Here is a 16210-nt window from a genome sequence, read left to right as displayed (position 1 = left end):
GTGTGTGTATGTTGCATTTTTAATATGGAGAATTTTTGAGCTAATTTCAATTTTGAAACTTACATATTTGAAGTTCAAATTTGTTTTGAAGGTGAAATTATGTATAAAGACTTGGGTTCTTCTGACTATTTGAAAGTTCAGCATTATTTCCAAGTTACTTTTGAAAGAACAATTATAGAGAAATTCAAAGTTTACAAGATTCCGGCACTAGGAAGAGGATTCTCCATTTTACCTAGCATATTTACAAATTTTAATGGCCAAGACCGATACAGTGAATGGAACGTTGCAACTTGCATTCTTGCTCTTGGGTTTAGACGAACATCAGTACTGGGACCCCTTTTTGTCATTTGAGTTAGCAGTACCTCTGCCAATCCTGAACAACTAAAAGGTGACTCTGCCTGATGTTTCAAAATATTAAGCTCTCCAATAATGTGGTCACTCTGATGCCATGTATCAATGAGAATGTGTCTCCTCTTGAAAATGGAGGCTACACAGATTGGCTAATATTACAGGAAGGGAATATAATGAATGCTTGAGGGGATGAGGCAAAGTAAGGACATGAAAGCATTGCTGGTGGAGTGGGGAATTGATCCAACCATATGGAGAGCAATTTGGGACTCTGCCCAAAGGGCGCTAAAAGACTGTCTACCTTTTGATCCAACAATGGCACTGCAGGGTTTGTAACCCAAAAGATAATAAGAAAAAAGACTTGGACAAAAATGTTCATAGCTGGGCTCTTTGGGGTAGCCAAAAATTGGAAAAGGAGGAGATGCCCTTCCATTGGGGAATGGGTGAACAAACTGGTATCTCCTGGTGCTGGAATACTAAGGTGCTCAAAGGAATAATTAACCGGAGGAATTCCACGGGAACTGAAAGGACCTCCAGGATGGATGCAGTGAGAGGAGCAGAACAAGGAGAACATTGTACACAGAGATGGATACAATGTGCTGCAATGGAATGGAATAGAATACTACATTACTGTCATTCTATGGCCATATCTATGAGAAAGAACATTATCCACATTCACAAGGAAAACTGTGAGAGTAGAAACATCCAAGAAAAACAACTGCTAGATTACAAGGGTCCAGGGGGTTAAAGCTGGGGATATAGACTCTAAATGAACATCCTAGTGAAAACATCAGCAACATGGAAAGAGGTTCTCATCAAGGACACATGTCATACCCAGTGGAATCGCCCCTCAGCTTGGGGAAGGGTGGAAAGAATATGATTCTTGTCACCGAGGAGGAATAATGGGCTAAAATGACTGAATAAAAAATGAAAAGCAATAAAAAAGACAAGTGCTGAATACAGAAATAAATAAAAGACAGGAAGATAGACAAAACGACAGAGAAACTAGTCCATCTGTCAGTTCTTCTGTATGTCTGTCGATCCATCTTTCTGTGACTCTCAATCTGGTTTTCTCTAATTCTGTCTATATATTAATCTATTAATCTAGCTGTATCTATCTATCTGTATTGCTATCTGTCTATCCCTGTCTGTCTGACTATCCATCTGTCTGAATTTCTGTGTCTCTCTGTCTATCACTCCGTTCCACCTTCCCTCAGTCTGTCCTTCCATCTATCTGTCTCTGACTGTCCCTTTGTTTCACTCTCTGATATTCTGTTGTTCTATTAATCTTTCAATGTCTCTATCTCTCATTCTGTCTGTTTGTGTTTCTATGTCTTTTCATTCTATCTTCCTATCTATTTACCTCTCTATCTGTCTCTCCCCCTGTCCATCTCTGTCTATGTCTGACTATGTGTCTCTCTATGTGCTATCTCTATATCCATCTATCTGCCCTCCTACCTATCTGACTACCCACCTGCCAGTCGGCCTGCCTATCTGTCTTTCTATCTGTCTGTCTCTATCTCTCTGTATTCTCACGGAATCAGGGAACAAGTACAAACTTTGGGGTCTCCAAACTACAAGCTCCTCCGGACACCCAGGCAACACCAGATCCATCCAGGTCACAAGTTTGGGGTTCCTTGATTCCAGGTTGACAATAGGGAAACCGGGAATGCCATTGACCTTTGACGAAGCTCTCTGTCTGTCAGTCCTCCTGTCTGTCGGTCCCCTTGGCCATCTCTCAGTCTATATGGATATAGAGCTAGAGATAGAATGTGTTTTGTAGCCTTGTGCCCTGAGGAACTGCACACTGCAGTGTTCTCCAGCAGTCCCTCCATCTCATTTCCTGGGAGGGATTGGTCTTGAATTGGACCGAGGCAGGGATAGGGATATTCCTCGCTACTGTTGTGTGTGATTGGCTTATAAATGGATCAATCCTGGGCTCAGGAGAGGCCATTCGCTTTGTCCCTCTCCTAACTCGGGATTGGTCGAATTCGGGAGCACTCCAAGGCAGGACTCAAAGGGGTGGGACTCCTGGAGCACACTGGGCATTGTAGTTCCCCAGGCGGTCACAACATTTGAAAACCCTCAAAAGATAGAAGGACAGACCGATAAATGCACCAACCAACAAGCAGATAGACAGAATATCATAGCAACTAATCTGTCAGTCCTTCTGTCTGTCCAGTTGTCCATCTCTCCGTTTTCATAGATACATAGAGATAGTATGGCTTTTCAAGTATTGTGGCTTGGGGGACTGCATCTCCCAGCGTGCTCCAGGGGTCCTTACTCCTTATTTCCGGGGAGGGATTTGTCTTGAATTGGACCACTTCTATGCTAGTCGAGGGAATGATGCCCAGTATTTCCTTTATTGGGATTGGACTTGAAAAGTATTAATTCCGTGCTAAGGAGGGGTCATGGCCATTGTCCCTCCTCTATCTCGGGATTGGTCCAATTGAAGAACAATCACAAGCCAGGACTCAAATGGGTGGTCCTGCTGGTGCACACTGGGGGTTGTAGTTAGCCACGCTTCAACACCTTAAAACCCACAAAAGTCCGACACACAGGCTGAGACATGCACAAACAGGCAGGCTGATAGATACTGTCAACGTGGGATTTAGGAATCCCAATCTTGTGGCCTAGTGGTATCTGATGAACCCCAATTTTAGATTTAGCCTGTAGATTGGAGACTCCAAAAGCTTGTCCTTGTTCCCTGTTCCCAAGAGAAACTACCCTGAAGGGAAATGATGAGCCTGGGTGAGATAAGCATATGCTAAGCACATTCTTTGTTTTAGGTAGCTTCCCCTATTGTATTAGAACCTTTCTCAGGAAGGCCAGACCTGGGCATGAACCATCCTTTAGTAACTATTGTAAGCATCCCCCTTCTCTTGCACCCTAGCTTCTGCCTATGATTCTTTTCCCTAGCTCCATTGTATCTTGTCACTGTAGTTTGAACACTCCCATTTTCTTTGTAGCCATAGTGATGTCAGTCATCTTTCCCTGCCCCTCCTTTTCCCAAATGGTATATAGGTTCCCCAAATGCTTGTGTTCCTCGGAGTTGTCATCTAGCGTTGTGGAGCTCCCAGGGATAACATCCCCAGAGTCCAGGGTTTGCACCCTGAAAAGCTTGTGCTCCGACTCTGAGTAAAGGGCCAAATTGGACTTATTCCTATCCTGAGTAAAGACTTGGGTTTTCTGACTATTTAATAGTTCCATGTTAGTTCCAAGTTAACAATACATAGACTATACCGACAGAAATACAAAGAGATAGATAGATAGATAGATAGATAGATAGATAGATAGATAGATAGATAGATAGACAGACAAAAAATAGAAACAGATAAAAATATGGATAGATAGGTAGATTGACAGTTGCACATACAGTGAGACAGACTTTTAGATACACAGAAAGGAAAACAGATAGACAAAATGACAGAGAAACTAGTCCAACTCTCAGTCTTTCTGTATATCTGTCGATCCGTCTCTCTGTGTCTGTCACTCCGTTTCTCTATAATTCTTTTTATATATCAGACTATTGATCTATCTCTATTGCTATCTGTCTATCCCCTTCTGTCTGTCTATCCATCTGCCTGATTTTCTGTGTCTCTCTCAGCCTGTCTGTCTCTCCATTCCATCTTCCCTCGGTCTGTCCTTCCATCTATCTGTCTCTGTCTTTCACTTTGTTTCACTCCCCGATATTCAATGTCTCTGACTATCTCTCATTCTGTTTGTGTTTCTATGTCTTTTGATTCTATCTTCCTATTTGTCTCCCTATCTGTCTGTCTCCATGCCTTTCTTATCCCTCTGTCTCTGTCTGACTATGTGTCTCTCTATGTGCTATCTTTATATCCATCTATCTGCCCTCCTACCTATCTGACTACCCATCTGCCAATCGGCCTGCCTATCTGTCTTTCTGTTTGTCTGTCTCTATCTCTCTGGATTCTCAGGGGATCAGGGAACAAGTACAAACTTTGGGGTCTCCAACTTACAAGCTCCTCCGGAAACCCAGGCTACACCAGACCCGTCTAGGCCACAAGTTTGGGGCTTCTAGATTCCAGGTTGACAACAGGAACACCGGGAAGTCCATTAACCTTTGACATTTCCTCAGAGAGGGGAATGGAGAGATTGTTGTGAGAGCAAAAGTGTGTTCTCAAATTTTAACTCAGTCTTTGCAAGATAGGATTGATGGTGGTGTGAATCCACAGAACATGTTCTACATCTTACATTCCTGTAATTTTTACTGCTTTTTAACAAATAACCAGATAAACAACAGAAAAGGAATCACATGGGATTTTACAAGTCTGTGCTATGATCTTCATCACGTGTCAAACTGTAAGCAATTGTGTTTCCAGTAAAAAACCATAGTGTGCCTGCATTAACGGCCACCATTGGCAAATACAGCTCCTCCTTTTCCTCATTCAATGCAGTGAATGTATTCACAGCATCAGCAATAAGGTGTGTCAACATGGAATCTAGAAACCACATACTTGGGGCCTAGTGGGATCTGGTGAAGCCTAGATTCCAGGAGGAACTTGTTGGTTGGAGACCCCAAAGACTGTACTTGTTCCCTGTTCCCATGGGAATCCACCCTGAAGGGAATCCCAGGTGAGCAGTTTCAGACTGAGTGGGCAACCCTTAGGTGAATGACAATCCTAGTTAGGTACTCTCCCCTATTGTATGAAGAGACCCTTTCCCAAGAAGATCCATAGCTGGCAGGGACCATTCTTCAGTATCCACTGTAAGCAGCCCCCTCTCTTAGACCCTAGCCTTTGGCTAGGATTCCTTTCCTAAGCTTGATTGTATACTGTCAGTGATGTCCTTTGTAGATACAGTAATGACACTCATCTTTCCCAGCTCCTGGATTTCCTCCATGTGGTTCCCCAAATTTTTTTTACTTGGAGTTATCACCTAACCTGGTAGCACTCCCAGGGATAATATCCACAGAGTGAAGGGTTTATGCCCTGGAAAAGTTGTGGCGCCAGACTCTGAGTAAAGAATATATTATGGGATTTATCCCTATCCTGATTCAAGACTGGGTTTCTCAGAGTATTTGAGAGTTCTGTGCCATTTCCATGTCAACAAATGGCAAGACAGCCCGGATGGCCAACTTATGGCTGCCTAAACCTCCAGCTAGTTTGACCACCAGATGTGAGGTACCCAGAAGAAATCATTGACCTCAGTCAGGAATAAGCTGGGAGGGTTCAGTTAGTTAAGCTAAACTCTTGACAAAGGAACCTCTCTTTAATTAGGAAGCAAGTGGGCAATCGCTTTTCCATGCATGCCCGAGCCTATATCCCAGGGGGACTGCTGCCAAGGTCATATTCATACATGTACATAGTTATATATATGATATATGATGGACCAGGTACCTGGGAATGTTAGAAAAAGTGTGGAACATCAATCAAATCTGATTCCAAGCGAAGTCGGCCAAAATGGAGCCCAATCCAACCTGACCACAAGCTCCACTATTGACTAAGTTTTGTGTGTGACTGAGTGTTGGAACCTGTGTATGTGAGTGAAGTAGTATTTCTAGTAGAAGGAAGAGGGAGGATAGTATAGGTGACATGCGTGAATGGTTGACTGAAAGTGTTAAAAGGGAAGCTTGAGTTGGAGTGTGAGAGCCAGAGCTTTCTCTAGAGGGTCTGAGTAACTCCTTTAAGGCTATTAAAATAGAGAAAGTTTACTCATGAATTGAAATGTCAGGGCTTAAGGTCTAAAGAGTTATCAAATTTAGTTTATGAAAGAGCTTCCTCTAGAAGCTGAAGAATGTAAGTTCTCGGTATCATCTCAAGGCTCTCTGGGGTTTGGGCTATGCTGTAGCAGCCCAGCCCATAGACGTTATGGGGAAGCAAGGAATGTGAGTGAGCACATGGTCATTATGTGCATGGCAATGAACTTTATTGCCAGCATGGCTGAAGTTTAGGCGCGAAACCTTGCTTTCCTGTGTCCCACTCACCTGAGGAGTAAAACCCCACCTTCACCTTGTCATAGGTTGTATTATCCAATAGGGGTACCCCAGATAACTCATCCATATGTATTGAGGTATCATATAACTGTTCAATATGTATTGAGCTGGCATGACTATAAATAAACCAGCTCCTCTAAGCTCCGCCCACTGGTTCAGGATTCCCTGGTCTGGCAAGTAGCAACTTCTCCCCTGTCCCTCTTCTCTATCTTTCTTACTAAGGCCTGGTCCTTAGTCCAGGCCTGCCTTACTTCCTCTCTTTCTCCTAATGCTATCTAGCATTATCTACCTCTTGTAGTTCTTAGTCTCCTTTCCATCTGCACTAGCTTTATCCTCTGACCGGTAAGGTGTTAAAAGAGGATCATTGGGTGGTTTCAGCCTGAATATTCACACCCAGTGGTCGGAGCTTAGCTGTGGCTCATACAAATAATATTCCTTTACTGACTCGGTTACTCACATCTCTAAAGTCGGCTCGTTCACGCCCTTCGCGGGTAAAAACTTCTTCTCTATCTCTATCCTCTCAATTTTTCCCCCCTTTGCAGCCTCTTGCAGGCCGGGAGGCTGCATATGCTGAAGGTCTAATGGATGTCCTCTGAATGCAGGTGATAGAAAAGTTAGCAAATAATGCCTTTCAAGTTGGGTTACAACAGTTCATTCCTCTGAAAAGCTAGAGAGGAGGGGAGGAGCTGCCCATCTGCGCAGGGGATTATGGAGCTGAAAGCCAAAGGAGGTCCAGAAATTCTTGACTTTACTGTCTAATCTTTTCTTCCCAAGTTTTGCTAGGAAAAATGTGTGAAATTGTGTATATCAAGTATAGTAAATTTTGATTATTGCCAATAAGATGCATTTCCTTTGAAGTATTAACTTGGTTATTTGAGTGCAGTCATTTCACATTTTTGTCAAGCTGGTATTTTTTTTAAAGAGCAGGAGTGTTTTTTTTTTTCAGTTTACTCTGTGTGTGTGTGTGTGATTTCTGGAGTAAAGAATGTTCATTTGAGGATGGGCAACTACAGACCTGACTGGTCTTTAAATTGTTGTCAAAGGACATGAAATATGGGGGGGGGGATGCTTTGCTTTTAATGATGAGGAAACCCTGAACATTTTTTACTTGAGCCACAAATTTCCTCTCTAGGAGTAGCTTTAGCCATAGGCCAAAGTGCTTTGAGGCAAGGAGAGGAGAAAGGCAAATTGGCAGCCCAAAGGAAATTAGAGTAAAAAATGAAAAAAGGGAAGGGAATAGTAGAGGTGTTCCTAGTTAGAGGAAATTTTGAACCTCTTCCTTAGTAACCCTAAGTTTTGTTTTTGGAGAGAAAATGATACCAGTTTGAGTTTTTGAGAAAAGAAAACCATCATCTACAATAACCTGATTTGGGGCATTTTGAAGGTCAATTTCCAGAGTGCAACCATTTCAACAGATAAGTTTTTGTTTGAAATGACCAGGGAATAAGGAGAACTAATTTTCCTTTTGAAGTGGAGAAAACTGATGGTTTTGTGTGCATTATTTCTAATGATCTTTGGCACAGGACAGCTTGAGAAAGAGACCTGGGAAATTCCTAAGACATTTCTATGAATGCCCTGGATTTTACCCCTCCCTCCCCCAGTTCTGGTATGGGGGTGAAGAGATAAAAACCTATGAAAGGGAAGATTTGCCTGAAGAGGATTCATAGGAGCCAAAAGCCTAGACCAGAATTTACTGCAGCCCAGAATCTGAAGTATTACTCAAGGTGACATCTTTAAGAGATATACGAAGGAGTCCCCAACGTACGGAATCTGGAGAAGGATTGTTTCCTATCCTTTTCATTGACTTGAGAAATAATTCTACAGCAGAGGGCAAATTGGCCGTTTATTTCTCCTGAGAATTCTATTTACCTGGAGCCAAGGCCCATTAAGTAGAGAACCTAGAAAGGACAGACTTAGTCCCCATTCTGAGTTGAAGGAGGAAAGTTGAAAATAGGAGCACTTTACCTCGTTAAGAGGATGGAACGGAACATCTGTCCATTGGAGAAGTCACAGCAAAGATTCCAGAGTGCTGGGTTGTCTCAAAGTCGAATCAGAAGACGTTAGGAAAGAAATGATGGAGCCTAGAAGGAATTTGGTAGTAAGAAAGATAATCTTAGCATGGCGAGAGAGAATTGAGATCTATAGGTGAATTCTTTGGAAAGATCATGGGGAAAAGAAATGCTATGGAGGAAAATGGGTTAGGATACAATCACAAGGGCCAATGGAAGGGCTGAGGAATGGCTTAGCTAAGTTTCTATCAAGTTCTACAGCTGACTGCTGATCATTACCAACTTATACCTGACATTTGTATTCAAATTAGGAAGCTTTTCTCCCTAATTTAAGTTATTTCCCACTTTTCTCCTGTTTGATCAAATGTTCTGTCATCCTATGATGAAATCCTCAGAAAGGCAAGGGCTAAGATATGGGGCTTATTTTAACAATCATTTTGGTCTACGGACTGGCATGATTATATTTGTTCAGGAGTTAAAGGGGAATGAAAAGTTTTTTATCCCGAACCTCCCCATGTCCCCAAAGTTAGATTGGGAGGGTGTGTGTGGGTGTGTGGGTGTGTATGCGTGTGTCTGTGTGCTTGTTTGAAACTTTTAAATATAATTTCAACATTGATTTGAAGGTGAGATTATGGTTAAAGATTTGAGTTTTTCTGACTATTTGATAGTTTGGCGTTATTTCCAAGTTAACGAGTTCAAGGATGTTACTTTTGAATGAACAATTATAGAGACATTCACAGTTTATAAGATTGCAGCCCTAGGAAGAGGATTCTCCATTTTACCTAGCACATTTGCAAAATTAAATGGCCAAGACCGATGCTGTACATGGAATGTTGCCTGAGGGCAAACCTCCTGCCCCAACCCCTACTTTCTGGGCCCTGTCCTCACCTCTGTTAAATGATAGCTAAACCTCAGCATGGAGGCATGCCTGTTTGTGCATCTATCAGCCTGTGTGTCTGACTTTTGTGCTTTTTAACCTGTTGAAGCCTGGGGAATTACAACCCTCAGTGTGCACCAGCAGGACCACCCGTTTGAGTCCTTGTTTGGGATTGGTCTTGAATTGGACCAATCCCGAGATAGAGGAGGGACAATGGCCATGAACTCTTCTTAGCACGGAATTAATACTTTTCAAAACCAATCCCAATAAAGGAAATATTGGACATCATTCCCTCCACTAGCATAGAACTGGTCCAATTCAAGACAAATCCCTCCCCGGAAATAAGGAGTAAGGACCCCTGGAGCACGCTGGGCGATGTAGTTCCCCAAGCCACAGCACTTTAAAAGCCATACTATCTCTATGTTTCTATGAAAATGGAGAGATGGACAACTGGACAGACAGAAGGACTGACAGACAGATTAGTTGCTATGATATTCTGTCTATCTGCCTGCTGTTTAGTGCATGTATCGGTCTGTCCATCTATCTTTTGAGGGTTTTCAAATGTTGTGACCGCCTGGGGAACTACAACCCCCAGTGTGCTCCAGGAGTCCCACCCCTTTGAGTCCTGCCTTGGGAGGGCTCCCGAATTCGACCAATCCCGAGTTAGGAGAGGGACAAAGCGAATGGCCTCTCCTGAGTCCAGGACTGATCCATTTATAAGCCAGTCACACACAGCAGTAGTGAGGAATATCCCTATCCCTGCCTCGGTCCAATTCAAGACCAATCCCTCCCAGGAAATGAGATGGAGGGACTGCTCAAGAACATTGCAGTGTGCAGTTCCTCAGGGCACAAGGCTGCAAAACACATTCTATCTCTAGCTCTATATCCATATAGACTGAGAGATGGCCAAGGGGACAGACAGACATGAGGACTGACAGACAGAGAGCTTTGTCAAAGGTCAATGGCATTCCCGGTTTTTCTATTGTCAACCTGGAATCAAGAAACCCTAAACTTGTGGCCTAGACGGATCTGGTGTAGCCTGGGTTTCCGGAGGAGCTTGTAGGTTGGAGACCCCCAAAGTTTGTACTTGTTCCCTGATCCCATGAGAATCCAGAGGGATAGAGACAGACAAACAGAAAGACAGATAGGCAGGTCGATGGGCAGATGGGTAGTCAGATAGGTAGGAAGGCAGATAGATGGATATAGAGATAGCACGTAGAGTGACACATAGTCAGACACAGACAGAGAGATAAACAGGCAGGAAGACAGACAGAGAGATAAATAGATAGGAAGATGGAAAAAAATAAATAGAATCACAAACAGAATTAGAGATAGACATTGAAAGATTAATAGAACATCAGAATATTGGAGAGTGATACAAAGGAACAGACAGAGTCAGATAGATGGAACAACAGACTGAGGGAAGATCGAATGGAGAGACAGATTGAGACAGACACAGAACGTCAGGCAGATGGATAGACAGACAGACACGGGATAGACAGATAGTAATATAAATACAGCTAGATCAATAGATTGATATATAGATAGAATGAGAGAAAAACAGACTGTGAAACACAGAAAGACAGATTGACAGACATACAGAAGGACTGACAGATGGACTAGTTTCTCTGTCGTTTTGTCTATCTGCCTGCCTGTCTGTGTGTCTATCAGCCTGTCCTTTTGTCTGCAAAGTTCCGCCTGGCCTTATCTATGTGTCTATGTGTTTATGGATGTATGTACGAATCTATCTATCTATCTATCTATCTATCTATCTATCTATCTATCTATCTATCTATCTATCTATCTATCTGTCTATCTATCTCTTAGTGTTTCTGTCTGTGTAGTCAATATAATTATCTGCCTGCCTGTCTGTGTATCTCATGAGTTTGTCTTATCTCTGGCCATCAGTCAGGTCTGGCTGTAAATCTCTGTGTGTTTTCTTATGTGTCTATATTTTTATGTATCTCTTTATGTATCTCTCTATGTATCTCTGTAACTACTGTTGACTTGTAAAAGCACAAAACTATTAAATAGTCAGAAAAATGATTCTTTAGTCAAGGAAAAAGGGGTCAGGGTGACTGTAGAGCTCTAGACAGAGCTGGGAGCCACAAGGCTACACAGAGTCACAGGACTGAACTGTGGTTGCTTTGCACAGAGACCCCTGGGAAAGGCAACAGCAACAGATAGGACAGTTCCAAAGAAGAAAAAATTTCGGGAACTTCTCTAACATTTGGGGAAATCCAGGGGCAGGGAAAGATGATTGACTTTGCTCAAGCTACAAAGAAAATGGGAGTTTTCAGACTCTACTGAGAGCATCATCCACTGATGCTTGGGAAAAGAATCACAGCTTGAGGAGAGGGTCTAAGGGAAAGGGCTGCTGACACTGGATACTAAAGGATGGTCCCTGATCAGGTGGGGATTTACTTGGGACAAGATCTCTGATCCCACAGGGGAGACTACCTAAAACAAAGAGGTTCCTGAGCATCTGCTTAGTCCCATTCAAGTAGAATTGTCATTCACTTGAGACTCCATTATTCAGTCTGAATGTGCTAGCCTGAGATTCCCTTCTGGGTGGCTTCTCACAGAAACAGGGAACAAGTACAAACTTTGAGTCTTCAATTTAGAAGCTATTCCTAACCTTGGGGTACATCTGATCTTACTAAGCTACAAGTTTGGTGTTTCTAGATTCCATGTTGACTATCTATCTATCTATCTATCTATGTAATTTTTTCTTTGTGATTTTCCTTCCATCCATGTCTGTTCCTTGCTCTCTCTCTCTCTCTCTGCTTTTATATCTGTCTATCTTTGTGCTGTCTCTCTATCAACATATCTACATTTTTTGTGTGTTTCTCTGTTCTCTGTGATGTCTATGTATATGTCTGCCTGTTTCTATGTTTATGTATCCATTTGTCAGTCAGGCAGTCCCTTCTGATTATCTCTCTGTATATATGTATGTATGCATGTATTTATATATTTGCATCTCTCAGTCTCTGTCTTTCTGTCCATCTATCTGTGTGTCTGTATCTGTCAGTTGTTTTTTCTTTACAGAGATAGTTAGATAGTTATGTCTGCGTGTGTGTGTGTCTGTGTGTGTGTGTGTGTGTCTGAGAAAGAGAGAGAGAGAGAGAGAGAGAGAGAGAGAGAGAGAGAGAGAGAGAGAGAGAGAGAGAGAACCACAGATATGAAGAATGATAAAAGGACTATTTGATAGATAGATAGACCGGTAAATATATGCAGGCAGACACATAGAAATACACACAGATAGAATGAGATAGTTAGATTGATAGATAGAGAGATAGATTTACAGATAGACAGACAGACACAGACAGATATATAAAGACACAGATATAATGAAGATAGACAGAAAGGTAGACTGAGGGATCGATAGATTAATATTCTGAGAGAATGACAGATAGAGAGACAGAGAAAGTGAAGCAGATCAATACACAGACAGAAACAGACAAATATCAAGAGAGAAAGACTTGGGTGGACAGATTAAAAAAGAGAGAGACAGACAAAAAGATCACTAGGTTGATATGAATAGAAGGAAAGAGAAAGAGACTTCCAGACACAGACAGACTGATGGACATAAAGGCAGGACAGAGGAACAGACAGACAGACAGACACATGAACAGACAGACTGACAGACAGATTAGTTTCTCTATCATTCTGTCTATCTGTTTCGTTTCTTTGTATCTACAATTCTCTCTCACTGGATGTGCAACACTCTACCTATCCAGAATTTTGTATCTTTCTATCTATACCTGTCTGTCTCTCTGTCTGTCCTTCTGTCTGTCTGTCTGTCTGTCTGTCTATCTATCTATCTATCTATCTATCTATCTATCTATCTATCTATCTATCTATCTATCTATCTATCTCTTTGTGTTCCTGTCTGTGTAGTCCATGTATCTACCTGCCTATTTGTAAAAGAATCAGTTTGTGTGTATCTCTTTTGTGTGTTTTAAAGTGATGTGATAGCCTGGGGAACTACAACTCACAGTGTGCCGAAGGGGTCTCACCACTTTGAGTCCTGGATTGGCATTGGTCTGGCAATAGACCAATCACGGGTTGGGGGGGAGGTCAATGTCCATAGTCAGTCCTTAGCATGGGATAGGTCGATTTGAAGACCAATCCCATGAAAGGAAATAACGGGCATCATCCCTTGCCCAGCATAGGATTGGTCCAATTCAAGACCAATTACCTCCTCAGAAATAACGGGGAGGGACCTCTGGAGCATGCTGAGGGATGTAGTCCGCTAGGCCACAACACTTGAAAACCCAAACTTGAAAATCCTATTGAATCTTATTCAAGACGTCCAGCACCTCATATTACAGTCTGAGAAGACAGGTTTGGACCCATCATCCAGTCTGCAATAGCCACTTACCTCACTGGCCAAAGTGGACGTCTGTAAGTTGATATGGACCAATCTTGGGCTAAAGAGAGGCCATGGGCATTCTGCACCCCCCAACTCGCAATTGGTCGAATTCGGGACCAATCCAAAGCCAGGACTCAAAGAAGAGGGGCTCCTCGGGGACCCTGGGGGTTGTAGTTCCGAAGGCAGTCACAACCCGGGAAAATCCCCAAAATTGAGACAGGTAGACTAATAGATACACCTATCAGCAGGCGGATAGACAGAATAATAGATAGACAGACAGACAAATCTATCTGTCAGTCCTTCTGTCTGTCTAATTGTCCATCTCTCCCTCTACATAGATCCATAGAGAGACATAGCTTGGGTTTTCCAGGGTTTCGGCCAAGGGTACTACATCCCCCAGCATTCTACAAGGGTCACCTCCAGTCATTTCCTTGTAGGGAGTGTTCTTTAATTGGACCAATCCTATGCTGGGCTAGGGATGATGGCCATATTTTCCTTTCATTGGATTGGTTTTAAAGTGGACCAATCCCGTGCAAAGGACGGACTATGAGCATTTTCCCGCCCCCAACAAGGGATTGGTCTAATTCAGGATCAATCACAAGCCAGGACGCAAAGGGGTAGGACTCCTGGGGCACACTGGGGGTTGTAGTTCCCAAGACTGTCACAACACTTGAAAAACCTCAAAAGAAACACAGACAGGCTGAGAGATATACCAACCAGTAGGCGAATAGACAGAATAACAGATCAAATAATCTGTCAGTCCTTCTGTCTGTTAAGCTGTCCATCACTCCATCTACATAGATTCATAGAAAGAGATTTTGTGGGTTTTCAAGGGCTGCGGCCTATGGGACTACATCTCCCAGCGTGCTCCATGGGTCTTTACCCCTTATTTCCGAGGAGGGAATTGGTCTTGAATTGGACCAATCCTATGCTGGGCAAGGGATGATGCCCGTTATTTCCATTCATGGGATTGATCTTGAAATGGATCAATCCCATGCTACGGAGGGCCATGGATATTGTCTCCCAAAGCGTGATTGGTCCCATGCAAGACTAATCAGAAGCCAGGACTCAAAGGGGTTTGAATACTTGGTCACACTGGGAGTTGTAGTTCCCCAGGCTATCACAACACTTTAAAACACACAAAGGACATACACACAGACTGATCCATTTACAAACAGGCAGGTAGATAGATACATAGATTACACCGACAGGAACACAAAGAGATAGATAGATAGATAGATAGATAGATAGATAGATAGATAGATAGATAGATAGATAGATAGATAGATAGACAGAGCGACAGACAGAGCGACAGACATACAGACAGACAGACAGAGAGCCAGACAGAGATAGAAAGATACAAAAATATGGATAGACAGTTGCACATCCAGTGAGACAGACTTGTAGATACACAGAAACAAAGGCAGATAGAGAGAATGACAGAGAAACTAATCTATCGGTCCGTCTGTCTGTTCAGGTGTCTGTCTGTTCCTCTGTCCTGTCTTTTTGTCCATCAGTATGTCTGTGTATAGAAGTTTGTTCTTTTTCCTTCTCTTTATATCAACCTAGTGATCTTTCTGTCTATCTCTCTCTCTTTGAATCTCTCTACCCAAGTCTGTCTCTCTAGATATTTGTCTATTTCTGTCTATGTATAGGTCTGCTTGACTCTCTCTGTCTCTCTATCTGTGTCTGACCCTCTGTCTTGCTATCTGTCATTCTCTCTGTCTATTAATATATCGATACCTCAGTCTACCTTTCTGTCTAAATGTCATTATATTTGTGTCTCTACATATCTGTCTGTGTCTCTCTCTCTGTCTATCTATCTATCAATCTAACTATCTCATTCTATCTGTGTGTATTTCTATGTGTCTGTCTGTATATATCTATCGGTCTATCTATCAAATTGTCCATTTATCATTCTCCATATCTGTGACTCTCTCTCTCTCTTACATACACACACACACACACACACACACACACACACACACACACACATAACTATCTATCTTTGTAGAGAAAAAAACTGACAGACACAATCAGACAGATAGTTGGACAGAAAGACAGAGACTGAGAAAAGTAAATAGATACATACATACATACATACATACACACATACACACATACATACATACACACATACATACATACATATATACAGATAACCAGAAGGGAAGGGCTTGCAGACAGATGGAGAAATATACATACATACAGGCTGATAGATACATGACAGAAGGACAATCACAAAGAAAGAATTACATATATAGACAGAGTGTCAACATGGAATCTAGAAACCCCAAACTTGTAGCATAGTAAGATTAGATGTACCCCAAGGTTAGGACTAGCTTCTAAGTTGAAGACCCAAACTTTGTACTTGTTCCCTGTTTCTGTGAGGATCCATCCAGAATGGAATCTCAGGCTAGCAGGTTCAGACTGAGTAATGGAGAGTGAATGACAATTCTACTTGGATAGGACTAAGCAGATGCTCAGGACCCTCCTTGTTTTAGGTTGTCTCCCCTGTGGGGTCAGAGATCTTTTCCCAAGTAAATCCCCACCTGATCAGGGACCATCCTTTAGTATCCATTGTCAGCAGCCCTTTCCCTTAGACCCTCTCCTCAAGCTGTGATTCTTTTCCCAAGCTTCAT

At 42.4% G+C, this 16210-nt stretch overlaps 1 long non-coding RNA gene across 3 annotated transcripts in view; it reads right to left on the bottom strand.

Moving 5' to 3' along the window:
* The window catches only part of LOC130456078 (uncharacterized), a 467206-nt gene extending 458822 nt beyond the window's left edge, over positions 1-8384 (bottom strand). For 2 of the 3 annotated variants that reach the window (XR_008914360.1, XR_008914362.1), the window contains exon 1: positions 8273-8384. This is a non-coding gene — a long non-coding RNA (uncharacterized LOC130456078). Of the gene's footprint in view, positions 1-1907; positions 2265-8272 lie in introns of those variants that run through there. The other variant, XR_008914363.1, reaches the window with a different exon arrangement.
* Between the last annotated feature and the right edge of the window lie 7826 nt (positions 8385-16210).

The sequence above is a fragment of the Monodelphis domestica genome, chromosome X (genome assembly GCF_027887165.1).
Source record: "Monodelphis domestica isolate mMonDom1 chromosome X, mMonDom1.pri, whole genome shotgun sequence".
NCBI classification, from domain to species: Eukaryota; Metazoa; Chordata; class Mammalia; order Didelphimorphia; family Didelphidae; genus Monodelphis; species Monodelphis domestica.
The sequence above is the reverse complement of the archived record's forward strand: the minus strand, read 5'-3'. Positions and strand labels throughout refer to the sequence as shown.